Genomic DNA, 26,395 nt, shown 5'->3' with positions numbered 1-26,395 from the left:
AGTCGGGGAGTTGCAGGAAGAGGAGGAGCAGGCGCAGGAAAGGGACAGATAGAAGAAGGACGGGGCAGAGAGCAGATGTAAGAATAAAGGCTCCTTAAAAGATATTCCAGTGTCTGTCATCATTGTAGGGACGACACTACATGCAGTGCACCCCTAGAAAACTGACAGCTAAGAAGTGGACCCCGAAGAGCGTGCACGTGCTCACGGCGGGGTGACTTGTAGAGCACATAGTGCAAAACAGCAGTTCTTTTGCCGGGTGCCGGAGTACAGCGGGAAGGCTGGGGGCGGTTTGTGGTGATTACATGAAGTGGGTCCTCTGCCTGGTCGGGTTACAGCACCCAGTTAAAGGCAGGAGGGAATGACTACCGAGGGTAATGAACACATTTATAATACAGCAGTGGAGTCCTACACCTTAGGGGGACCCGGCGATGCTGTCTATTCCGGTCCGTGGGTGATTAATCTGATGAGGTCGTTGGGGTTCTTTGGAGAGTATTGTAGTGCAATGGATAGGCTGGCCCTTAGCAGAATGGGGTCCAAAAGGCAGGGGCTAGCTCTGCTCTGATTGTGTGAATGTTGCGCCACTGCAGATTTTTAAGGTCTGGTTATTCCAGAGTGCAGAAATGATGGGCCCTTCGGGAATGGGGGAGGTGGGGAGGGGGTCCGTTTAATTGTTGAGGGTAGAGTGCTGGGTTTGTGGCCTAGACATGTCCGTATCTTTGTTCTCATGTTTGGTTCTAGGATTGACATTGAGTTTAGACAAAGAGCACAGTGTAGTGATGGCCCCGGTGACTGTATCGAGGTATTGCTGATTGTGCACCGCTGTTTTAGCCCCACCCTCTTTATTTATACAGCCCCCCTGCTCGGCAGAACTCTTCCATCGCGCCTACGCACACGGGTGTAATCTATTCAACCTCCCAACAAACGTGATGGAGGTGGTATATTACATACTTTCCCAAACACGACAACATTTATAACAGCAAAACAAGAGTAGCAGATATAAGTAAAGTACACTAAAAAAGTTACCCAGCTGCCAGCCTCGTACCTGTGCGGCGGCCACCATTGCAGCACTCATGCTGTGTTGGAGGTGGGAGGGGTCGGGAAGACAAGGGCAGCGTCCCGCGAGGGGTGTGTGCGGCGGCCGCCGCCATCGCGAAAAGTAAAGTTTGCATGGCATACTGAACCTAGAAGGGTTTACAAATTGCAGTAATTTAGTTGGAAGCCATATCGAAGGATTTGTTACACCCCCAGAGAGTTCGGGCTGTGATCTTAGAATTTGTCTCGGACCACCAATCCATTTACCAACCGATTTTTTATTTTTTTTATTTTTTTAAAGGGTAGGGAAAGGGGGGGCTGCCGCATAGATGAGCTCTCCCCTGCCCACGGCGCAACGGAGAAGCTACAGCCCGTAAATCCTGCCCAAATGCGGGCGACAATGTGGAGGTGACTGCCCAGTTTGCACTACCTGGTAGCCATCTGTCGGAAGGCGCCTTCGCCTTCAAGAAGAAGTTCTGAAGCGCTGATCCCAGCGACGAATTAAGGAAAATGGCGGCGGCGGCCCGGGATGCCGGCCGCAGTGATCAGTAGACCCGCGGCGGACTCAGTGGCCCGGCGGTGCCTGTGAAGTGGCGGATACGGTGGTGACTGAGGAGTGGAGGAGGCGGGGGTGAGTGTTGTGTCCCATGGCGGTGTGCAGGCTCGAACACTGCCTTGAGACCTGTTTTTGCAGGCAGAACTACACTTCCCAGGCTCCTAGGAGAAGCGCGTGGCGGAAGAAGCAGGTGACGTCAGCACGCAACGTCTCAAGAGGAAACCGGGAACTGTGGAGCGCCGCCGTTGATTCTACATTCTTCGTGAGGTTCACGGTAGGGGTGTTTTGCACCAGTTCCTGCGTATCCTTTTTTCGAGAGCCGTTCAGTAACTCCTTTTATTTTTATTTTTTTTTATATATGTTTTTATTAATTGAAGACAGTAAGAACGAGAAGTGGTCATATCTGGTATCATACAGCAAAACATAATACCGAGGGGAACAGGCAGAAAGATTGAAGCGATACATCTCAGTTAAACAATTACGAAGACATCAACACTAGCGAAAAATTGGCAGGAGCAATGACACAACAATCCACCACCCCGCTAGGCTGAGGCCCTCAGTGCCTGTCGACCACAAAATCAGGATATTTAAAAGGAAGCCCATGACACCCAGATATGAAAAAACAATGTAGATCAGGATAATTCACCCACATCTCGTATAAGAAGAGAGAAAGTAGGAAAAGAAAAGGGCCATAGAAACAAAATAGGAGAAAACAAAAAAAAACACCATCCCCCCACCCTGCACCCCTCCAGATGGCTACAGCGCAACCCCACTAGCAGTGCGCCTGTCGCCCCAGTTAACTAATCCCTAAAAGTAGGAAAGAAGTGGAGGAGGAGCATCTCAATACGGGCCCCCGGACGCCCCCTCCCCCCAGCCAGAATCAAACATCCCCATAAAATACTCAGAGTTCTATAGGCAGACATAGCTAAAAACGAAATAGGGGAAACAGTAAACACCACCCTGCCTCCCAACAACACAATGGCAACTGAACCCAGGTCAAGAACTTATGGTGCCAAACCCCGACAGTCAGTCTCAACCTTGACCCTTCCGGTCAATGACACGGGCCCCCTCCAAACAGGTCGTCCCTTCCGCAGGATAGTCAAAATGTGAGAACAGTTCAGGAGAGTTCCATGTGGGTCGAGGCAAAGTTATAAGGTCCCTAGAAGTTCCATTGGCGACAACGGTGACCCTCATTGATATGAGCGTGCTGCGTCTTTGTCCCCGAAAGGATATGGAGAACTTCGAAGAGGGATAAAACACCGGACCATTCCACAGAAAGTTGTGATCACAAACGTCTGGTAGGGGAGCGAAAAGAAGAACCAGCTCTGAAGGCGATGTTGAAAGGCTTGGCAATACACGTGGCATATCGAGTACACGATCATCGGCCATCACAGTAGAATGAAGCTCCGACACCTCTCGTGGCACGGGTTCCATCACTGCTATGGGGACTGCTGTGGGTGATATGAACTGATCAGGACCTTGAGACGGTGTAGGGTCCGGTTCCACTTGGCCGATGCTGTGAGCAGTTGCAATCAATTTGGACTCCACCTGGGAATGGAAGGCCCAGAGCGCTGCCAATACGGATCGCATCGACGGTTCAGACTCAGCCCGTCCCACGGAACCTTGCTCCGAGTCACCCATGTTCACGTCCCCCGAGTCCGGCTTTCCCCGGGGGAATCGAGGAATTCTGGAACGGGCTGGCGCAGAGGGAGACCAGGGACTTACCACGGCGGCGGTCGAAGTGCCGGCGCCGAGCGGAGACCCCAGCCCGGAGAGCACCGGCGGGGGGCAACCCGGGTCAGGGACCCACACCGTCAGCGCCTTGTCGTGCCCCATCAACCCTCCATCGATTGAATGCTAGAGAAACAACCGCCGTCCAATTCGGGCTCGAAAATTTTTCCACATCCAAGGACCGGACCCTGATGATCACCCACAGCCGTTGTTATTCAACTGGAACCCGGCTGGGCCAGTACTAGAGTCCCCGGCTCACAAGCTGGTGTAGGCCCAAAATCAAACTCGACGTAACTTCGTCCAGAAAGCTGGTAAAAATCCCGGGATTGCACCAAAATGATGCGCAGCGATTCACACACCCGCAGGCAGGGTGGAAAGTCAGGATTTGTAACAGGATGATCCGGCGGGGGAAGGAGGTCGGCGGAGCCGGGAGCCTAAGCGGCCATCTTGGTTGCGAGCGTAGCTCCGCCTCCCAGTAACTCCTTTTATTCTTGTTGCTGGATTGGTTTCGCCTTTGGTTCCGCGCTGAGTCTCTTGGCTCTAGCGGTTCGTTCTTTGAGATTGTTTACCCGGATTCATTTCAGATAGGTGTTCCGGTCTTCAAGTGATGGTTGGGAGTCATTCTCCCTAAATAAACAGTGTGACTTTCGTCCTTTGAGAGTACTCGTGACTTTGTGTTTCATGCACGCCTTTGGGCACTGTTGAGTAACATTCCAGTGACTCTCTTCCTTAGGAGAGTATCCTTGACAATTGTAACGTCCTCCTCACCCCCCCCCCCAGACTCAGTCATTCTTGGAGGTGGAACGTTACAAGGAATTTTTCTGATGACTTTTCCTCTTTACTGTTCTAGTATTACCTTGTTGTCATCACCGAGCTGGAGCTTCAAGCTGAAGTATTATTTCATTTGTTTTGTTGTGTGCAAGTTCAGCACACCTTGAATCCTTTTGGTGTCCATTTGATAACCAGTACTGGGTACTGTCTCTGATTTGGATCAATGGATGTTAATGTCATGTGGCAAACTTCAGGGTGAGATTAACCCTAAGCGCAATCACCAGGGTTGGATCAAAGACGTATTCATTGCGCAATCTTTTGTTTCTTTGCAACAGGGGTTAATGAGCTTCGCCTGGCTGGCTGTTTTCCATTGCCCCCTGTTGAAGCCTATTTTCAATGCCTATTTTGGTACGTGTTTTGCAAATGTCTTTTGTGGTGTTATGTCACTGATTTGCTGATACACATTTAACCTGTTGTTCTTTGCATTGTAGACCTTGTGACGTTCACAGTATATCCAGATAGCCAGGCAAAGCACACTATTTTTCCCTTACAGGTATTGCTGCATATATGTTATGTACAGAAGATTATAATGTGCCAGTTGTATCTTATGTATAAGGGGACCGCATTGTGTGTGCTTGACTTATAGTGCCTTGTTCTCGTTAGAGCTCTCTCTCCCCGCCGTCCCCATCCTACCCTCCCTTTTTTTCCCTCACTGGACCACTCCTTTGAGTCTGTGGTAATTCAGACCTAGGGGCTGTCTAGAGGTGGAACCCATTGAGCATCGTACGATCCTGAGGACACACGGACCTGACAGTGAGATTTCGTCCGGCGGGGGAAGCCCTTCTCTCCCCAGAAGGCAGCGATAGTGCCGGCGGAGGCCCCGGGGTGGAGCGGCTTGAGAATTTAGGCCCCGGCTTTTGGGCCTGTGCATTGTGGACGATCCCCCCCCCCCCTCTGTAGGAGCGAGGCAGACGGGGCAGGACCTCCCCCCCTGCTGCTGCCGGGAGCGATCACGGAGCCCTAAGCGGCGGGGGCGGCCTTTCTTTCCCCAGACCGTGGAGTGCCTGCCAAAGGAGGACCCGGTCTGGGTGCCTCACAAATCTAGGCCCCGGCTTTTGGGCCTGCTGACTGTGTGTGCGCCCCCCTCACCCGCCACCCCCTCGCGAGGATGCAGCTGTGTTGGTGGGCCTCGTTGTTACTGCGGGGGGTGAGAGAGGGTGGCCCCCCCGCGAGTGCACTGCTTCTGGAGTTGGGCGGGGAAGAAGACACGGAGGGTATTGGAGGCGTCAAGAAAATAGGGCTGAAGCGCTGATGGTGGTAGCGGGGTGACCCAAGACCCCCCTCCCCCCCCTGGATAAGTCCCTCGGCTGCATGAGATGAGCTTAGTGGCCGGGCGGCCCTGGTGCTTTGGGGACACGTTGGGCAGACCTTACCCCCTTTATTGTTCTGAAGGGGAGCTGGACTGTGCTAACGTCTGGGTGGCCTTGAATCCTGGTGTGGACCCTTGGGAGGGCCTTCCTGACATTTCTCTGCCCCCCTTCACAGGCAGTGGTGTATAGCGGAGCTTGCTGCTTCGGCCATCGTGCGGGGGGGGAGAGCCGGGCCCCGTGGAGCGACTTGTGGACTGCTGCCTGAACTGTTTCTTCGGTGTGACCCCCTGGGGGACCTAGTGCCTCTCGGTGTGGACCTGGTGGTGTCCCCCCCCCCCCCCGATTTTCTCCCGGACTATTGGAATTGCTGCTGAGTGTTAGAGTGCAGGGACTGTCCTTGGTTCCATCCTTCCAGGGCTGCGACTGACTTACAGACGATGGCGACAGGGGGCAGGGGCTCCAGAAGCAATGCCCAGGGGAGGCTGTCTAAGTTTGCATGGTCCAAGGGCGGAGATAAGGGCGACTCGCCTAGGTCTGACAAGGGTGCGCCGGAGGAGGCCCAACCAGCTGAGCAGGAACCGACGCTTCGTGATGTTTTGGCGGCCATCGGTGGAATGCGTTCTTCCATGGACTCAGTCTCAGTGGAAGTCACCCTGCTTAGAGCGGACTTCAAACAAATGAACGAGAAGGTGCAGGAGCTTAAGATAGCAACGACGGCCCTAAGGGAGGACACCTCGGAGCTTCAGCGTCAAATGGAGGACATGGAAAAACGACAGGTCAGAATGGCGCAACAGCTGGATGATTATGAAGGGAGGGCCCGTCCAAACAACATCAGGATCCTGGGAGTTCCGGAAAGAACGGAGGAGCCCGCGGCTGATCTCTATGTGGAAGACCTCGTCACTAAACACCTGAAGCCCAAGGTACTATCCAGTTATTTTTCCATAGAACGGGCTCATAGGGTGCCAGGCGGTCGGCCCAAGCCTGGGGCCCCGCCACGGCCGATCATTGCCAGGGTCTTCAACTTCAGGGATAGGGACAGCATTTTGCAATGCTCCAGATCCGCCCTCCACTTAAAATTGACAACTATGAGGTGTCTTTTTCCCCGACTTTACGGCCAGAGTTCAAGCACAGAGGAGAAGTTTCCAGGCGGTCAAGCGAGAGCTGCGCAACAAAGACATGAAATACGCGATGCTCTTCCCGGCCAAGTTAAGAGTGGAATGGGATGGTAAACCCTGGTTTTTCGACTCTCCGGACGCGGCCTGGGAGTGGCTGGAGGGTTGGACCACCGTTGGTGGCCGAAGGGGTAATCGTCGTGAGAGAGCTGGACGACAGAATGGTGTTGGTCCCGGCGAGGCGGAGGAGGGAGCCGAAACAGAACCCACAACGGAGCCGAGTGGTCTTGATGAACAAGAATGAAACAGCTTCCAGGTTGACTGAGGGACATGATATCCTGGCAGACCGCAAGTAGAGTGGGAGGGGGGATCGGTGGTAGCAGAACTTGTTTGAGTGAGATCCTTAGATAGGGGTTAACCTGGTAGTATTATAGAGGTGTGATATGTTTGATTTATGGTATGCCTAGACATTTTATGAGGATTACGAGGGGCGTCACCACGATTCTTTTTGGTCTGTGCTGTATTGTTGACAGTAATGGTCGCCAGTGGACGGGGAGCTCAGTCTCCCCCATTTGCGCTTCAGCACGGTTGGGTGGGATAGAGGCACTCTGCCATTTTGGGGGGTGGGTCGTTTTACATCCACAGGCAGATGAGCAGGGAGGGGGGTGAGTGGGAGAGGGCGGGGTGGTTGTTTGGGGTTGTGGGAAGGGTTTTCAGTAAGGTCTGAGATTGTGGGGTGGGAATGCGGGGTTTCTTTGGGTTCTGTTTTGAGTGTTAGTTGTGTGCAGTCACTTGATATTCTGGAAGGGATGTGTGATGACGAGAATGGCTTGATACATTGTACTGTTGGTAATGGAGGACCAGGAATTGATGTGCACTAATGTTTCTGCTGCTGCTCCCTCTTTGACCCTTGTGCCCCCGATGACCGTTGTTACATGGATTGTACATGGGCTGGGAGATTGGATTAAACGGGGTTTGGTATTGCAGTACTTGAGGCGCACAGCACCGGCTATAGCGTTGCTCCAGGAAACACATTTGGTGGGCTCGACTTGTAAGGCAATGGATCGATGGGGGTACAAAATGGTAGCACACTCAGAATTCTCCACGGGCTCAAGAGGGGTGGGTATCCTAATAGGAAAACGCTTTCCTTTAATTATACATCAGGTATGGGAGGACTCCCTCGGGAGGTTTGCTGCTGTTACGTGTCAGTGGGAGGGGAAACGATTTAATATTGTTTCGGTGTATGCTCATCCTGCCCCCCACTCGGTGACTTTTCCGGCTCTTAGTGCGTTTTTATTGAATCTGCCTGAGGGTGAACTCATTGTAGGGGGTGATTTTAACGCAGTCTTGGATGGAGCGCTGGACCGCCACCCGAGCAGGACGACGGGGGCGAGTGATTCCCGTATGGGTGGTTTCTTGGACGCACTGGGGCTGATGGACGGATGGAGATACAGACACCCCGGGGAACGGGGATATACTTTCCAATCGGGGGCACACAATAGTCTATCTCGCATTGACTTCTTTTTTTGTCTCCGGGGACAGTCTCTCCTCTTTGACTGACATAGAGATACGACCGAGGGGTATTTCAGATCACTTACCGGTCTATCTAACTTACGCTTCCCACGCAAAAGTGCGTAAGCGAATTTTTCCAGTAATTCTCCGGGCTATTTGCAGAATCCTTCGATCAGGAAGGATATTGTAACGTGCACGAAGCAATACTTTCAGGAGAACCAGGGCTCGGGCAGTCCCCTGGCGTCCTGTGGGAAGCCTACAAGGCGGTGCTGCGTGGGCAGGCAATCTCTTCCATCACGGGGCATAGAAAGGTGATGACGAGCGACCTAGAGGCGCTGGAAGCGGAACTTGTAGCGCTCCAGCACCTACATGAGGCAGACCCCACTGAGGAGACGGCGCATAGTTTACGCCTCAAACAATGCAAGGTTACCGAATTTCAAAAAGCACAGGTCAGGCTGCGACTTCAGACTACTAGGCACACTATTTACGAGCAGGGTGATAAGATGGGCAAACTTCTGGCATGGCTAGATAAGAAAGAAAGGGCGCAGAGGACGATAGCACAACTTTGTCCACCGGCGAATGGTATAGTCACGTCTCGGGCAGACAACACAGATGTTCTAGCTGACTACTATGAACAGGTTTATACATCCACTTCACCTATAACAACGGAGGAGGCCCAGACTTACATTGAGGACATACGGATGCCATCTTTGTCAGAAGAGGAAGCTCTGCTCCTGGACTCTGACTTTACACACGACGTCTCGGCGGCACTTCACTCGCTCCAATCGGCGGAAGGCTGTGGGACCCAATGGGATTCCTATTGAATTATATAAACGGGTCTCTGATGTAACTGTCCCATACCTCCATGCAATGTTCCGTGACAGCTTGGATAAGGGAAAGCTGCCGCTGGACCAACGGATAGCCACTATAATTACTATTCCTAAGCCGGGCAAACCACCGGATGAATGTACGTCATATCGTCCGATATCGTTACTTAGTGCTGAAGCCAAAATACTGGCCAAAATGATAGCGAATCGGCTGACTCCACATCTGGGGACATTGATACACCCGGACCAATCTGGATTTAAGCCCAATAGAGGCACCGCTCTTAATTTATGCAGAGTACATGCAGTATTGACACAGATACCGAGTCTTCCAGAGCCAGCAGTTATTCTGTCCTTGGATGCTCGGATGGCGTTTGACATGGTGGAATGGCCATATTTATTTGCGGTTCTCTGCCATCTCGGCTTTGGGCCTAAATTCTGTGCATGGGTGGCACTGCTTTACGCTGAGCCGCTGGCGCATGTAGTAGCAAATGGTCACATTTCCAGAAATTTTCCGCTCAGCCGTGGAACACGCCGGGGATGCCCGCTGTCGCCCCTGCTTTTCGCGTTAGTTTTGGAGCCGTTGGCGGCCTGGGTCTGGTGGGACCCTATGGTTAGGGGCCTTAGTTGCACAGCTACATGGGAAGACCGCATATCACTATATGCGGACGATATTCTTCTTTATTTGACCCTCCCGCGGCGTTCTATTATAATGCTCCTTAATATTTTTAAATTTTTCGGGCGGGTTTGGGCTACAATATTAATTGGTCCAAATCGGTTCTATTTATCCTCAAGGGTCCCCGCCCCGGCTTCCGGCGGACTGTCCCCTGAAGATTACGGATGGACCTTTTAAGTATTTAGGGATCTGGATCACACCTGATCGTTATGCTTTTTTCCATCATAATTTGGAACCCCCGCTTGCTCATTTCCGGGCAGATGTTAGACATTGGCGCTCTTTGCCTTTGACCCTTCTGGGTAAAGCGGCTCTGTACAAAATAATGACTTTGCCCCGATTATTGTATGTTCTCGAGAATACCCCTTACCCGGTTGACCCGAAATATTTTAAATCGATAGAGGCGTTGATCTCGGGCCTCATCTGGGACAACAAACCAGCACGTATATCCCGACAGAAATTGGTCAGGGGCTGGTACAACGGGGGGATCGCCCTCCCAGATGTCCAGTTGTATTATTGGGCGGCCCAGCTAAAGATTGTAAATCATTGGCTACATGCCTCTAAGGACGACCCAGCATTTAAGGCGGATAGATATGATTTAGGTGAGGCAGGGGTGCTTGGCGCACTCTACAATAAAAGAGGCGTATCAACCCTGATAGGTCCAATGGCACACACAGTCAAGCTGTGGTATGTTGCTCAGGCCCGGCTCAAATGCGCGGATACACTTACTCTCATGACACCGCTTTGGTCATCGCGGCGGCTGGGTTGCCTACGGCATACAAAAGGCTTTGAAGCGCGGTACCTGATTGGGATCTCAACCGTTGGGGACTTATGGAAACAGGGTAACGTTCTGTCCTTTGAGCAACTTCAGACCCAATACGATTTAGCCCTTACGGAGCGATTCCGTTATTTGCAAATACGTCACGCCCTGGGATCAGTCATCCGGCCTGGCGATGTGGTGCCTGAATCAACTCCACTCGAAGACAGGCTCCTCACGGAGCATATGCCTAAAAAAGCGACATCCTTTGTATATCGTAAGCTTATTAATAATCTTCCTGACCCCACCGTGAAATTAAGGGACTCAAGGACCCGTGAAGTGGGGGAGTTTGATGAGGCGGACTGGCAGACTGCGCTCTCCTCCCCCAGGGAGGTGGCTATACCCTCCAGACTTAGGCTTGTACAACTGAAAATACTTCATCGGGTCTACTACACTAGGACCACTTTACATGCGATTGGGAGAGCCTCACATAAATTCTGTTTAAGGGGATGTGGGGAGGGGGATCGTTTTCCATACTATCTGGGATTGTCCCTTCGTGACTCCATATTGGGACAAAGTCATGAGAACTATGTCACAAATGGTAACGGTATCAGAGACTCCGGATCCTAGGTGTTGTCTGTTGAATATCTGGGAACCTAACGACTTGTCTCACTCTGCTCAGGATTGGATGACGTTGGGCATCATGTATGCTAAAAGGAACATAGCTAAATTCTGGGGATCCCCATTGGTACCTGCGCTCAAGGATTGGTGCAATGATTTGGATTATGCAATGATGGCGGAACGCAATGTGTATTTGAATCAGAAGTGCCCACGGAAGTGGGTCAGACTGTGGGGTGCATGGAATGCATATCGAGGTTATTTGTGTGAGCCGCCTGTGTTGGATAGTGAGGATGGTACTGAGTAAGGGGGCAAGAAACATTGTCTAGTACATAGTATGCTAAAGGATTCCTGTCCTTTTGATTGTATGCATATTTTGCAGCTCTATTCTCGATTTGCACGTCCTGACTGATAGAAGCTACAATAGTAACATTTGATTCATATATGCCTACTGTTTTTCTTTTAAAAATAATAAAAATGGTTTAAAAAAAAAAGGGTAGGGGAAAAATGATAAAGGGCTGTATAAACCAAGCGCACAACTACTTAAAAAAACAAGTCAGGCATTGAGAAACTCACCGCCGCAGCCCGGCTTGTGCAGGAAGCCAGGCAACCTGTATTGGGGCATGGTCGCAAAAAGACAGGAAGCAGACGTGAGCCTACCCCGCGCTCCTGTGCCCGTGAAGCCAGCCGGAAGTGAGCGTGTGAGCAAGCGGGGCTCCCGTGCTCGTGGAGAGCCGCACCTGTTGCCAAGACTGACCCGCTGAAAGAGCCCGTGAGTGGGATGGGGTGGGGGGGAATGTGTGCGCGCGTCTGTCTGTCTGCGTGCGCGCGCGTGTGTGCGTGTGTCTGTCTGTGTGTGTGCGTGTGTCTGTGTGTGTGTGTTTGTGTGTGCGCGCAAGTGTCTGTCTGTCTGTGTGTGTGTGTGTGTGTGTTTGTGTCTCTGTGTGTGTGTGTGTTCGTGCGTGTGCGGGTCCTGAACAGCATGCCGGAATCGGAGTGCGTTTTCACGCGCGCAACCTGATCTGATTCCGGCATGCTGTGCGTGCCCATCTGTTGTCTCCCTCTTGGCTCGTTGTATGCAGAGCCGACAGCAATAGGTCTCGCGGCGAGAACACGCTTCGTGCTTTCGCCAGGGCGAGACCTAAAAAAGGAAGCACTAAAACAGTATACCTGTGACAATTGTGGCGCTCAAGATGCTTTAGCTTACATAATCTCTTCAGTAATCAATGGCAGAACAATACATGTGGAGATACATAAACTCATTTTAAACCTCCCTAGTTATTGAATCTCACTAATAAACCAGTCTTTTGCATCTGGCAGTGGCCTTCAATATAATGATCACAAACAGTTTTGCAGCACCACCCTACCTAGCAGGCCCCTGCCCTGAAATGATAGGATTGGTATAGGGCCAGTCAACATCAAATTGACAAAAATGTTCTTTTACAATCAATATACATGTGCATATAATCAAACAAAGAATCAACAAAACAATCAATGTGCACCTAGATATTATGGTCTCACTAAAGTCAGCCTATGTACCAGCCAGTGACTTCCAAATCAATAACCATGAAAAAACAAAAATCACAAAAAAGTTCTGCTGCTACACCTAATAAAAACCTCTATATATATCAATAAACGCTAACCAATAACATACAGTCCTGAAAGTACCTAATAATTAGCAAACATTTTGTACATGCGTTTCAGAAAGAAAGCAATGCATGTTGTTTTAGTGTTTTTTGTTGTTTTTTTGTAACCAATAATTGCATACTTTGACCCCCTATATATGTCCCTTGGTCCCTTATGGACAAAGAAAATCTGAAGAAGCAACTCCAACCCCTCACAGAGGGTGCTGGAAAGTGTATACAAGCTTTTGAAAAGCACACTATAGGTGTGCCATTGGCTATAGGGGATGTAAAAAGTCTGCTCACCTCCCTGATTGGAGAGGATGCAGAGGATATGTTCATTCGCATTGACACAAGACTTTCCACCACTAATACGAAATGTGATGGTAACCTTTTCAATAAAATAAGATCAGCCCTATGGAATCAACTGCGCCGGATGTTTCCCGATGTCCCGGACATCGGATCTCTGATGTCACAAACAATGCAAAGCAACGAAAGACTGAAGGAAAAATGGCATCAGGAGTTAGGAGAGAAATGGGACGTGACAGGTCCCATCCAGGTCCATCTAGTGCTCCACATTCTCAGATAGCCACATGGATCAGTTTGCATTTACTGAATAAAACAGTTAGAGAGAGAGAGTCTTATAATATACTAAAAAAAGCGTAATACATTTTATCAGGGAATACTCACATCTACCTAAAAGTGAGCAATCCTGCAATTACAATTTGAACATTTTAAATGTAAAAAGGATAAAACAGGGTTAAAGATTAAAAGAGAACATAGCAAATATAACATTTCATAACGCAGAATATAAAATAGAACAATACAGTTTAAAATATATATCAAGAGCTCTTGGGGACAACTCACTGTCTGTCACCTACATACAGACGAGGAGTAGTCCAACGATGTCTCTGTGGACCCCTTTTTATGCTCTTTAAGGCGGCAAGAAGTCTATGGTATCGTCATCTCACACCACCTCATGCCACTTCTCCTACCTACATCACTTATGGCCTGGTTCGCACTTTTTCCCCATACATGGTGGCGCCTTTTCCAGTAACTGTGGCACGTAAGCTAGGTGAAAGTTCATATCTCAGACTAGGCGCTCGTTGTAAAATTGCATCGGGCAAGCAGAAAAATGTGTATTGTAAAGGGATTTTATTTGTATGCATATATAAATCTGCACGTCTTGTTTTCGCCACATTCATCACCCCAGCTTGACATAGCTGCGGTGGGAAAGTTCCCTATTCTCATATACAGACCCAGGATGCGGTCTGCTGTATGTCAAAAGAACAGGGGGGATGTTGAACTTTACATCCGTGAACTTCGCACACGGGTGGGGTGGGGGCTCTTTAGTCTGGAGCAGGAGGCCTCACAGAGAGAGGAGCTGGATAAGATTTTGATCAGACATGCCCTCAGTCTGATAAACAGAAAAATGGCAGCACTATGGCCAATCTAACCAAAGGCCTACATATTGAACAGAAGGGCCTACATAGGGGTTTATGCTGGCTGAGTGATAAGAACGTCCCAGGGTATTTGTTACATGGAAAAATTGGTGCCTCTCTCAAAGAGAGGCACATATGTTACAGATGTTCTGGGATTGTCCCAATCTCGGTCTTTTGGGAAGAGGTGCTGCGTATAGTGGAAAATAATATAGACAAAGAGATGCCCACACTCCAGATCACTATCTGCTGAGCTGGTTCCAAACATACAGCTTAAACTAAGGCACCAGGATCTTGCATATATACTGGCCAAATGGGAAAACACTAGAAATTGGAAGTCAATGGGGGACCAAGAGTGGGGACGTGGAGGAGAGAACTTAAAAATTAGGGAGCTCTGAAGGGAGGATTCTGCTGAGGGAATCTGGATGGGGCATAGACACACTAGTCTTCCCCAATGAGGGCCTGGTGAAGACTAGTTGATGAATTAAGGACATTTGACTAGGACAAGACAGTGGCGGACCCCTTGCACTCCGGACGGAATAGACCAGAGTGCATAAGCGAGGGCAGCATCCCGGACTCTACCCCATAACATCCCATGACCACAGCAGTGAATCCGACAACATATCTGCACATCACCCAGACTGACAATCAATAGTGAAGTGACTTACAGGGGGGTGGGAAAGGGATTTGGATGATTAAACTTTAACCGTAAGGGGATGACGGCAAAGTGGCAACATGCTTATACATCATGTGTATTGCGCACTTGATGTCTTGAATATAATTGAGTATCACCCCAAAAAACCTGGTTAAATAAAAAAAAGAATAAATATAATTCAGACCCTGAATAAATATCTGATACATAAAGTTGAACCAAGTATAGGTAGCCTTCCAAATGTGTAGGTTTTCTTCTTAACGTTTTGCTCTTTCTCAACCCATCATGTATTTACCTTGTTCAGATGGCAAGCCATCATTTTCTTTCTCACTGATAATCACATTGGGTCTCATTCCATTCAGATGCCCTGGTTTAAAAGAAAATCATAGTTATTGTTCGGATCACATTACTTCCATCAATAACGTGCAACATATACCAGTAAGAGCAGACAGAGTCAGAGCTGATCCTAATTTTATTACAAGACCAAAGGCTCCTATTATGCATTCTTCTGTTGCTTTATTCCAAACAGCCAAGATAAAAGAGGAAAACTACACTTCCCATGAACCCTTGGGAAGGAACTATAACATGGTGTCACAATGGCGTTCACCCAATGAGAGACCCCTCTGCAGAAAATAAGGCACAAAGGCAAAGTGAGTTTCGCAGACAATTGTTTGCTCGAAAGACCTTCATTAAAGGGCCAATCTCTGAGAAAATGGTGTTCGAAATCTACAACCCACAAAATGGAATACCTTGGCTTTAGTGGACGAACCAACAGAATACCCCTCAAGAATTTACAAATAAGAGGGTGCTCTCCCACAGGTTTACCATCCAGATGAGAATGACCAGCTGATGTAGCTGAACGGAAGTTATTAACCATCGTATATGCCAGCCACTGACTTGCTGCATCCAATAGAAAATTAATAATAATATGACAACCTGATCCCAGGGGATCCACCTCTCATTTACCACACTAAGAAACCCACCCATGCCAAGCTGATTCATAATGTTTGTGTGTAGAGGAAGCCCAGGAATGTGACAGGAAAAACATTGCGTTCTGCAAAACTCCTGGCATTTGCCAGCATTTCAGGAAATCTCCAGGCCATGAGGGACAACTGTCCCTGTGTCACAAGCGGGTGTGGTAATCTCATTGGACACTGAAGAAGATCCAGGAACTAGAAAAGCGGCACTGGAGGTGCACATGGCAAGGTTAACGTCACTGAAAACCATGACTGCGCCCTCCAATAGGGAGTGATCAAATAATCTCTGCTCCTTGGCGGTGAACTTGCGCCAGCACTTGCTGAATCATGGCGAATGGGGGAAACGCATAAAGCATGCCCGTCAACCAAGACTGAAGAAAAGCATTTGAGTTGAGCGCTCGGGGATCCGGCCTCTAGCTGTAAAATATGAGTAGGTGTGCTTCAATTGGGACGCAAAGAAATCTATCGAGCATGGACCCCATTTCAAGTCAAGTTGTTGAAACACCCTGCGGTGAAGTCTTCAGTCACTGGAATCCCAAAGAAATTCAGAGTTCCAGTCTGCCACCACATTGGAACTGTCCTGAATATATACTACAGTCACCGATATGTGATGTTGAGGGCAATAATGTCAGAAGTCTTTGGCTATATTCCAGGAAACGGGACCTTATGCCCCCCAAATGATTAATGTACCTTACAGCCTACACATTGTCCATCCGCAATAGGATGCAACAACTCGTTTACTTCAGGGTCAGAGTCGCGATAGCAAAGGAACTCGCTAGGAGTTCCAGGCAATTGAAATGAAGGTAAAGTTCTTCTGGGAACCGTCTGCCCCCTGTCTCCACTGAGCCGCAACAGGCTCCCCAGCCTCATCTACTGGCATCTGATTCTATCACTACCTCCGGGACTAATGCAAAAATGGCTTTGCCGTTTCATGCATCCATGTGATCTAGCCACCAGGACATTTCCGTCCTGGCTTCCATGGACAATACAATCTGTTTCTAGTAGGTTAAACCCCATAAAAGATGTAATATCTTCAACCGTTGCAGGGCCCAAAATTGTAAGACCCACCAGGCGAGCCAGAAACTTCCAGGATATAGCCGGAGAGGCAAGCGCTCTCCTCAATTCCTTCTTGATCAAAATATGCTTTTTTAATGTAAGCAATAGTTGTGTCAAAATTGAGTCCACTTGGAACCCCAAAAACTCCATAATTTGGAAGGGTATGATGACAGACTTGTCCGAATTGATGACAAACCCAGATCCTGAAGGAGATGAGTTGTCCAAGACAGGTGGAGTAAGACCAAGTCCATGCTCCTTGCCATGACTAGAATATCGTCTAAGTAAATAATCAGATGGGCTCCCCTTTCCCGGAGATACTGTACCACCGATCTGAATAACCTGGTGAAGCACCAAGGAGTGGAGTAAAGGCCGAAAGGCATGGCGATAAACTCCTACCATTGATGGCACCATTGAAATTGCAAACAGCTAAATAAGCATCCTTGAGGTTGAGACGAACCATCCAGTCTCCCTCCAACATCAGACCTCACAACAAGTGTATGCCCTCCATCTTGGAGTGGCGATACACAATCCATGATTTGAATTCCTTGAGATTTAAAACAAGACGGAACCCTTTGTCCTTTTTAAGAACCAGAAAAATTGTGCTGATAAATAAGTAAGGGTGTGGACTAGATTCAGCTATCACCCCTTTCTGCAACAGTGACAAAACCTCATTGACCATAAAAGTGCTCTCTGTGAGGGGAAAATGGAGAGGGCTCGGCCTCTGTCTTTGGGACGGGGAGGAGTAGAATTCCAGGTCAAAACCCTGAACCATCTGAAGTACCCATGGATCTTGAGTAAGCACCTCCCAATTGTGGTGAAACAAACGTATCCTTCCTTCCACCAAAATTTCCGAAGTCGGGTCAATCTTTACCTGAATTTGATGCATCACCAGAGTTGTTTCTTCCCTTGTGTCCTACACGGTGTTGTCTACCTTTACCACCTCGATTGTGGGTGGAGTAGAAATCGGGATGGGGGCTCCACCATATCCTCTAGGCGTATATCCTCTTGAGGTCTGATAGAATCCTCAGCCAGGCGCCCGACACCAAAAGCATCAGGTCCTGATAAAAAAGCGACTTCCCTAAAAAGCACAGAGCTCTTTGTGCCCATTTGAGGACTTCCGTTGGGTCAAGATGAGTGTTGGAATCCTTAGCCCGGACAACCAGGTCTAAAATGTTGGTGAGGGGTCCCAACACATTCAGATGCTTGTCTTGACATCCCCTCCAAGGTCTGTCAAGCCCTTCTTCAGGTCCTTAGCAAACTTCCTAAAAATTTAGCCAAGTTGGGATATAGTTCTGGGGTCTCGGTTACTTTGTCCCCAAGGGTAGGACAAAGTCACTCTGATTTTAAGGTATTGGGCACCTCGTGCTCAAAACCCTGCCTCATAATCTCCTGCACATAGTGCATGACCTTAACGCAGGGCCCCCATTCTGTAGATCTCAGGTGTACAATATTTTTGGGGTCAAACAGAAGGTGGTTGATGGCCTGAATCTCCGATCCCATAAAATGTGTCTTTCATTTATGCTTAGTTGCTGGGCGCAACTTCTCCTGCACCTCCTCGGAATCTGAAGTAACAGGTGAGGAAGGAGAAGACGCACTAGCCACCCATGGGGGTGGAAATCGAGGAGGTACACTAAGTACCCTGTACAAATGAACTTCCATACCCATGGCCTTTTAGGACTGAAGACGCCACCTGCGACAGAACTTCTGCGGAGGAGGAATTTATGGAAGGCACTTAACGGGCAAAGTCCTGACCCCCCAACTTCACTTCTTCTTTTTTTTTTTTAAACTGTTTTTATTGTTTTATACAGGGCAATAATGGTGGCATACAAAGAATCATATAGTGCAATTTGATGGCGAACAATCGGAATCCTAGCATAATGAAGTAACAACTGTTCTATGTCTGTATATACTTTCTCCCACGTCTGCACCCAGTCTATCCCGCCCCCCAGCATGCCTTCAATCTTCATCTGAGCTCTCTTCCTCCGATTCCATTAAAGGTTCACAAATATCTCCCCTATATACATTCCAAGCTGTCCAGATTTTTTGATTCACGTATACTGTTCGCTCTGTTATCATCAGTACATCCATATCTCTACACAATGTCTCCAGAGTGGGTGTAACATCTGCTTCCCATTTCTGCGCAATATTACGGTTTGCCACCATGAGTCCCAGCGTCACCCATATCTGACCGTACCTCGTAAGGTCATTTGGTTCCCATATATTAAGCAAGCACCTGCGTGGGTCAGGGATAAGCGACACCCCCATCACCTGTGATATTGTACGCATTACTTGCCGCCAGTATTCCAATATTACTGTGCATTCCCATATTGTGTGTAGGAACGTTCCTTCCTCTCCACACCCTCTAAGGCAATATGGATGTTGTGCTCTGTGTATTTTGTGTAGCATGGTCCTGGTGTAGTATACCCGATGTAGAATCTTAAGTTGTATCAATCGGAACCTTGCAGATATCCCCACTTCCTTCGGAGAGGCCAGGTCTTCTTGCCATTCCGCATCATCCACATCCCCTACGTCTGCCACCCATTTACCCCGCAGAGCTATTGTTGGTTCTGGCATGTTGTTAATCGGCTTTCTGTACGTAAAAGACGTGGCCCGTTTCTGCATGTAGTCAGTGAGCAGTCGGTCTTCCAACTGGGCCGATTCTGGGATTGTTGTAACTGGCGGTATCGCTGCCAGTAGTGCGTGCCTGATTTGTGCATATCTGTAGGACTCGGTGGGGTCCAAATCATATTGTATCTGGAGTTGGGTGAATGGTATCACTGTCCCCCTCTCCCACAGGTCTCCTACCGTGGAAATACCTATTCCCTTCAGCAAGGGGGTCCCTCTAATCAAAACTGCCAAGAGTTCTAAAACCAGCGCGAATAGGAGCGGTGACAAGGGGCAGCCCTGCCGTGTCCCCCTTGCCAGTGGTATCTCCTCTGATGTGTGGCCGTTAGCCAGCACCCTAGCCAGAGGTTTTGTGTACAATAGCCGTATCCACGCGCAGAATTTGGGGCCAAACCCCAGGCGTGGAAGTATCGCAAAGAGATATGTCCATTCGACCATGTCGAAGGCCATTTTTGCATCTAATGATAGTATCATCGCCGGTCCTGTCAATGAGGAAGCCTACGCTAGTACCCCATGGAGGCGTCTGAGATTGAGCGCCGTGTTCCTGTTAGGCATGAAGCCCGATTGGTCAGGGTGTATTAAATGTGGCAGGTGGGGTATTAATCTAGTGGGCAACAATTTAGCGAGAATTTATTTTTGCTTCTGCATTCAGTAGGGATATTGGGCGGTAGGAGGTGCACTCAGACAAGGGCTTGCCCGGTTTGGGAATCGCCACAATTGCCGCTAGTCGCTGGTCCAATGGCAGTTCGCCCCTCTCTAGGCTGTCGTTATACATTGCCAGCAGAGGCGGGCTCACGGTCTCCGCCATCTGTTTATACCATTCAATTGGGATGCCGTTGGGTCCCAATGCTTTTCCGGACTGAATCGATTTGATCGCTAATGGTAGTTCCTCAACCGTAAGGCTGGCCTCCAGTTCTTGGGAAGCCTCCTGTGTCAGTGCAGGCATCTCTATATTCCTCACGAATTCTGTTACCACCTCCTCTGTTATCCCCGATGTCGGTGTGTAAACTTCCTGAAAATGTTGCGCCAGCGTGTTCACTATTTTCTCTGGATCTGTCGAGAGATGTCCTTCAGGCTGCCTTATCTCTCTTATTCCCCTGCCATTTGTCCCTCTCTTGTCTAGCCACGCCAGTAGTTTGCCTGTTTTGTCTCCTATGTCATATATTTTGTGTCGTGTCGTGACTATGTGAGCTTCCGCCCTCTCCTGCAGGTATAGTTTGTATTGTTGTTGTCGAAGACGTAGGGTATGTGCCGTGTCTGGTGTGGGGTTTGTTGCGTGTTCTGTGTCAGCCGTTTGTAATGCTACTTCCAATGCTAAGAGTTCTTTCTCCTTATCTCGCTTATGGCCCGTGCTAGAAGCTATGGCCTGCCCCCTCAAGACTGTCTTATATGCCTCCCAGACAATAGAGGGTGAGAAGACCGATCCTGCATTTTCCGCAAAATAATGTTTTGTGTTCGCCAGCAGGTTCCTCTTTATTTGGGGAACATGGAGGTATCCTGGGTATATAGGGTATATTCGACGGTGGGACGTTTTTTGGAAGGAGAATAGCAATATTACCGGAGAATAATTGGATATGCCCCTGGGTTTGATATCTACTTCCACTACATTTTGCAAGCCTGTATTGAACATCATATAGTAGTCGATCCTTGATAGACTATTATGTACTGTGGAGTGAAATGTGTATTGGTGTGTTGTGGAGTGGAGGTGTCTCCAGACGTCCGTCAGGCATTTAGCTTCTGTGAATCCCCGGAAGCGCGAAGTGCCAGTTGGCGTTATTCGGGGCGGGTATCTGTCCTCAGAGGCATCCATCGTGGCATTAAAGTCCCCTCCCATAATGAGATCGCCTTCAGGTAGGGCCAGCAGGAAATCACTTAATGCCGGGAGTGCAACAGCGTGGAGTGCCGGAGGGATATACACTGAGACCACGTTAAGGAGTCTGCCCTCCCACTGACCTTGTAGTGCTGCAAAACGTCCCTGGTCATCTATTTTAGTCTGGAGCACTATAAAGGGAGAGTTCTTTTTCATTAGGATGCCTGTCCCCCTGGAACCAGAAGAGAACTCTGAGTGTACCACCATCTTGTAACCCCACCTATCTAGCGCTTTACATGCCGTCCCAGTGAGGTGCGTCTCCTGTAATAATGCCAGAGTGGGGCCGTGTCGCTTCAGGGCCTGCAGTACCAGTCCCCTCTTTATCTTATCACCTAATCCTCTGACTAGTTTTAGAGTTGTTACCTGTATCACCTGGGCAGGGATGTGTGTTCTGTCAGATTGTGGACCATTCGGCATGTGGACTGTATGCGCAAGAGTGGGAGTGCCATCCATTCGCCATCTGCGTGAGTCTTTTCACCTCTCGATTCTCTATCTCACCATCAATGCCCCTGTAGATTAAAACCAAACTAAACCAATTCCCAACATCTCCTCCCCTGACCCCTCCCCCCCCCTCCCAGCCTACCTGCTTAACGGACTTTGAACCGCCCGCCTCCCCAACTCAGCAGAGTGCTTACTCCCCACCCCAACCATAGTACTTGCTTGACCGGGGTAAAGAGTCCAAGGAAGCGCCAGTTCTTTTTTCCCCGCCTCCGTGGCCTGTCTCAGTCCGGAATGCGAAGCGACACGATCGTGATTTTATTCTCAGGGAGCATTGGCGTAGAGTTCACCCGATTGGCAGGTTCATTCTTGATCGGCCACCTCTGCTCCTGAATGTGGTGAGTGATTCAATTCTGGGCGTCGCGCGCTCTGGCCATTTGGGTCCCCTTCATCTTCGTGGTGGTGCTGGTGTCTGCGTCCACTCCGTTGCTTTCCCACTGTACGCCATCCTTCAAGCCAGTCATATGCCGCCTCGGGAGTCTCGAAAAACCAAGTTTTGTCTTCCACCACCACTCTGAGTCTCGCAGGGAACAGCATGGAGTATGGCAACTCTTGCGCCCAAAGAGCTTTTTTCACTTCCATAAAGCTTCTCCGGCGCCAGGAGACTGCCACCGTGTAATCCGGGAAGAAGGCCACTGCCGAGTTGTGGATTCGGATTGGCGGGGAAACTCTCGCTGTTTGTAAGATGGCATCCCTATCACGAAAATTGAAGAGTCTGGCGAGTACTGGCCTAGGAGGAGCTCCTGGCTTGGGCTTACCTCCCGGAACCCTGTGGGCCCTTTCCACCGAGAAAAAACTGGATAGGCCCTTCGGTTGCAATCTTGTCTTCACCAGCTCCTCTACGTACAGATCCATTGCCCGGGTTCCTTCTGATTCTGGAATACCTAAAATACGGACGTTGTTCCGGCGTGAGCGTCCTTCCTGGTCGTCCAACTTCTCTGCTAGTTGCTTGTTATCTGCTTCCAAACGGGACAGGGCTGTTTGTAGTTCTGTCGTGTCAGCCACTAGGGATTTAGTGACGATTTCCACTTCTTTGACTCTGTCCGTCATTTTCTGTAAGTCCGCTCGGAGAAGATTAACATCTGTCGATATGGAGCCCACTGTGGTTTGGACGATGGAGAGGGCTGCCATGATGTCCTCCAGTGTCACCTTCTTACCTCCAGTACTCTCCGAACCTTTGCTTGAGGAGGGACGTCCCTCAGGGGACGGTGGGACTCCTTTGTCGTAGGCAAACTTATCAAGTTTAACCTGTGTGCTCGGAGTCCGTGGGCCTCGGTTCGACATGATCCCTTTGGGGTGTGCCTACTTGTTGCGCGCGCTCCACGCCTTTCTGGCTACTTTACCCGGCCAATCGTCGCTTTAGTGGCCCCGCACCGGACTTTGCGCCGCAATTGGCTCGCGGATGGACGCATGTGCGCTTCGTAGGGATCTGGAACCGCGTATGGTCTCTGTAGCTATGCCGTCCGTTGCATGTGTCTCTCGCCCATTGATTCACTTTATTATCATTCGGCAAAGCGGTTAGGTTCTGCAAATGAGGTCTGGAACCTTATTCAGGTATATCTTCAGGTATATCTTAGGATTATCTGCCTGAAGAGATAGCGGAGTATTAATGTTCATCTGGGGTTTACAGAGTCTCTGCCGCCTTACAGTTCTGGCCCTCCAAAATCCGAGCAGGCAATGTGTGTGGGGCACCCCGGCTCTCTAGCACTACACGATCCCCTTGTTATAGCTGGTGTCCCCACTCACTCGCTGTCTCCACACCGCGGTTCGCACTGCCTCGATCAGCCTGTTGCCAATCTGCAAACCCCAGCTGGGGTTTAGTCCGAGAAGGAAGGCCTAGTATAGGGATATGGCACTGCAGCCAGGCAAGTCTCACAAACCCGGGATGTGACTGTCGTACTTGCGTGTGTCTCTCGCTTTGCAGAGCGCTTGCGTGTATGGGTTCTCAGCCTGCTGTTCTTCCGTAGTGTCCGCTTTTGGCGTGTAACTATTGGGGAGGGGGGAGTATTCGGCCTCACCTCCGGGGATGTCCGTTATTTATTACGTGCCTGCTGTGTATGTCCCCAAGGTCCGGTGTCTGCACGACGTTGTGGCCCCACCGCCTTCCGTCCGGTTTTCAGCTAAGTACGCCGCCACTCGAGCTCCGGATCAGCGAGGGCCTCACAGGACACCCTGTGTGCGTGTCGTCTCTTTCACCGCATTCAGTGCGATTCGCTCTGCGACGTTCAAGGTGTCCCCGTCACAGTGCTCCGTCTGCGGGTCTCTCGGCAGCTCCCCACCTCCGCTCCTCTTCAGTCTGCCCTCAGCCGATCGTTCGTCTCACTCCTGGACACCAGCAAATCGAGGTCCCGGTCTCTGCCACCGCCCAGGCTGTCGACTTGCGCGCCCGCTCTCTGCCGCTCCCGATGTCGGAAGTTCACTGCTAATGCGCCGACCGACGCCGCCTGTCCCCGGACCTCGACTCAGGCCCCTGGAGTTTCACAGTTGGACGGATTAATGTACGGATTGGCGAAAAGAACTACGCTTGCCTCGGAGCTCTTAAGCTAAGCAGCCATTTTGCTCGGCTGTTAGCCACGCCCCCCCCAACTTCACTTCTTTGACTGAGGATTCCCCTAAAGGAACTCCCAGCACACTTAAAACTGAGCAGTGGACATAGAGACAGCTACAGCACTCACACCGTTATGTCCCTATAGTCAAAGAAGAAGTTGGATAATATCCTATAACCTGTGTGCACTACTCTCTATGCACTTTCTGCCCACAAAGTGCTCCCCACATGGGGGAGGGGGGATTCATACAAATACAAAAACTAGAGTTGCACCACATGTAAATGAAAGAACAATGTTAGCACCTGAATATTTCATAACTAATGACAATAATTCTCGAGTAGTCCAGTGATTGTTCTTCATTGATTAGTGCTTCATATAAAAGTTCATAAAAAACCAGCCAACGGGTTTCGTCCAATAGACAATGGACTTCTTCAGGGCAGAAATTCACTGGCATCAAATAATTCCAGTCATATCATCATTATAATGAAAAATGTTTCATACATGTGAGCCATTTCTGATGCGAAATCTGTATCAAGTATATGACTGGATGCGCACTTTCCAAACAAGGTTTTCAAGTAGCCATCGCCTCTTTCCACTGGACGCCGAATTTTGGAGGAATTTCTCAGTTCTCTGGATATCTCAGCACCCATCGAAGTGCCAAGTATAGGGTGGACATTCCCCAATTCAAATGTTTTGATCATTTTGACAATGCAAGCTAGACATTTGGATGGCTACTTGAAAACCTTGTTTGTAAAGTGTGCATCTGTGCCCAATGGATAGCTGTACGTCACTTAGCTAGCAACCAGTGTAGGGCAAATAAGTGCCTCAACTTAGTCCCCTTTTTTGGGAGCGGGAGTACTCCCATTAGACAGTGCACAACAGAGGCATCCACCGGAATACTTGCAGCTCCTCGCAGTGCCCCCAAGACTCCCTCTGAGTAACTTTGTAGTTTGCAACATTCCCATGTTACATGGAGGAATGTCGCTGGGTCTGTCCCACATCTGGGCAGGTGGCCAAACTCAACATGGTAATTTTATGTAGCCTTTGAGGCACCAGATAAGTGCAGTGCAAGTAATAGACTTGAATTAGTTTAAACCGCGCATTACTGGCAACCTCTCAAACCTGAGCGCAGGCTGGTTTCCAGGTCCCATCCAAAAGTGGTTCGGGTAAGTCCTCGGTCCATCTGGCCTGGACCCTCGCCACATCATCCTTTTGATCCCATTTGAGAGATTTGTAAATATGGGCGATCAACCCCCTAGTGGAGCCAGGATACAATAGGAGCTGTAGTGGCTGGGACTCCGCAGGCTCTGCCGGGAAATCCATCCAGAGTTTACATGCAGTACTGGACATCTTGGCATATTGTGGAAACTAGCCCGGTTACATCTGAAACAGATCCTGAGCCTCTCCCATTATGAGGAAGGTATCATTTAGATATAAATCCCCAGCCAAGTTACAGCCCCCCCTCGGGGTACACTGCAACATGTTCATTACCATCTGTATGTGCCTAAAGGGCCTCAGCCAGCCAAGAGGTAATCATTTTGCATATGGTGCCCTTTGCAGCACTCGTATGACCGAATGTTCCCAGGCCTCCACTACTTACCGAACGATAAAGGAGCAATAATAATCAGCTGCTGGATGACTCCCAATATGGGTTTCACGAGGGCCATTCCACTGAATCTACTCTTATTGTAGCTACAGAGATGGTCAGGGCTACAGTTGATGGTGGGGGTAATGCTGCCTTCATCCTTCCCAATCTAACTGCAGCCTTTGACATGGTCAATCATGATCTCCTGATTGACAGGTTGGAAGACCTGGGTATAGAAGGGGCAGTTTTGGCCCTTTTTAGATCCTTTCTGACTGAACGATTCCATACTGTATCAATCCAAACCATTTTCTTTACCGTGCAGAGTGCCCCACCACTCCTCGGTGAGTCCAACTCTCTCAACATTTATGTAACACCGTTGGCAGCCCTGGTGAAGTCTTTAGGTCTGTGAATTGTTTCATACGCGGACGACACACACATTTTTGTCTTCCCCTCCAGGAAAGGGCCTGACACAAATGAGACATTCTGTAATTTTATGCGGATGGTAGGCACTGGGATGGATGTGAACTGCCTTAGGTTAAATTCTTCAAAAATGGTGGTCATCCTATTTG

The 26,395-nt window shown here is 49.5% G+C and overlaps 1 long non-coding RNA gene across 1 annotated transcript in view; it reads right to left on the bottom strand.

The window, feature by feature from the left end:
* Positions 1-26,395, bottom strand: part of LOC144792401 (uncharacterized) — a 111,263-nt gene that overhangs the window by 48,451 nt on the left and 36,417 nt on the right. Inside the window, exon 2 of the long non-coding RNA XR_013602554.1 lies at positions 14,965-15,036. This is a non-coding gene — a long non-coding RNA (uncharacterized LOC144792401). The remainder of the gene's footprint in view (positions 1-14,964; positions 15,037-26,395) is intronic.

This window comes from Lissotriton helveticus, chromosome 11, assembly GCF_964261635.1.
Source record: "Lissotriton helveticus chromosome 11, aLisHel1.1, whole genome shotgun sequence".
NCBI lineage: Eukaryota > Metazoa > Chordata > Amphibia > Caudata > Salamandridae > Lissotriton > Lissotriton helveticus.
Note: the sequence above shows the minus strand (reverse complement) of the source record. Positions and strands in the feature narration are given on the sequence as shown.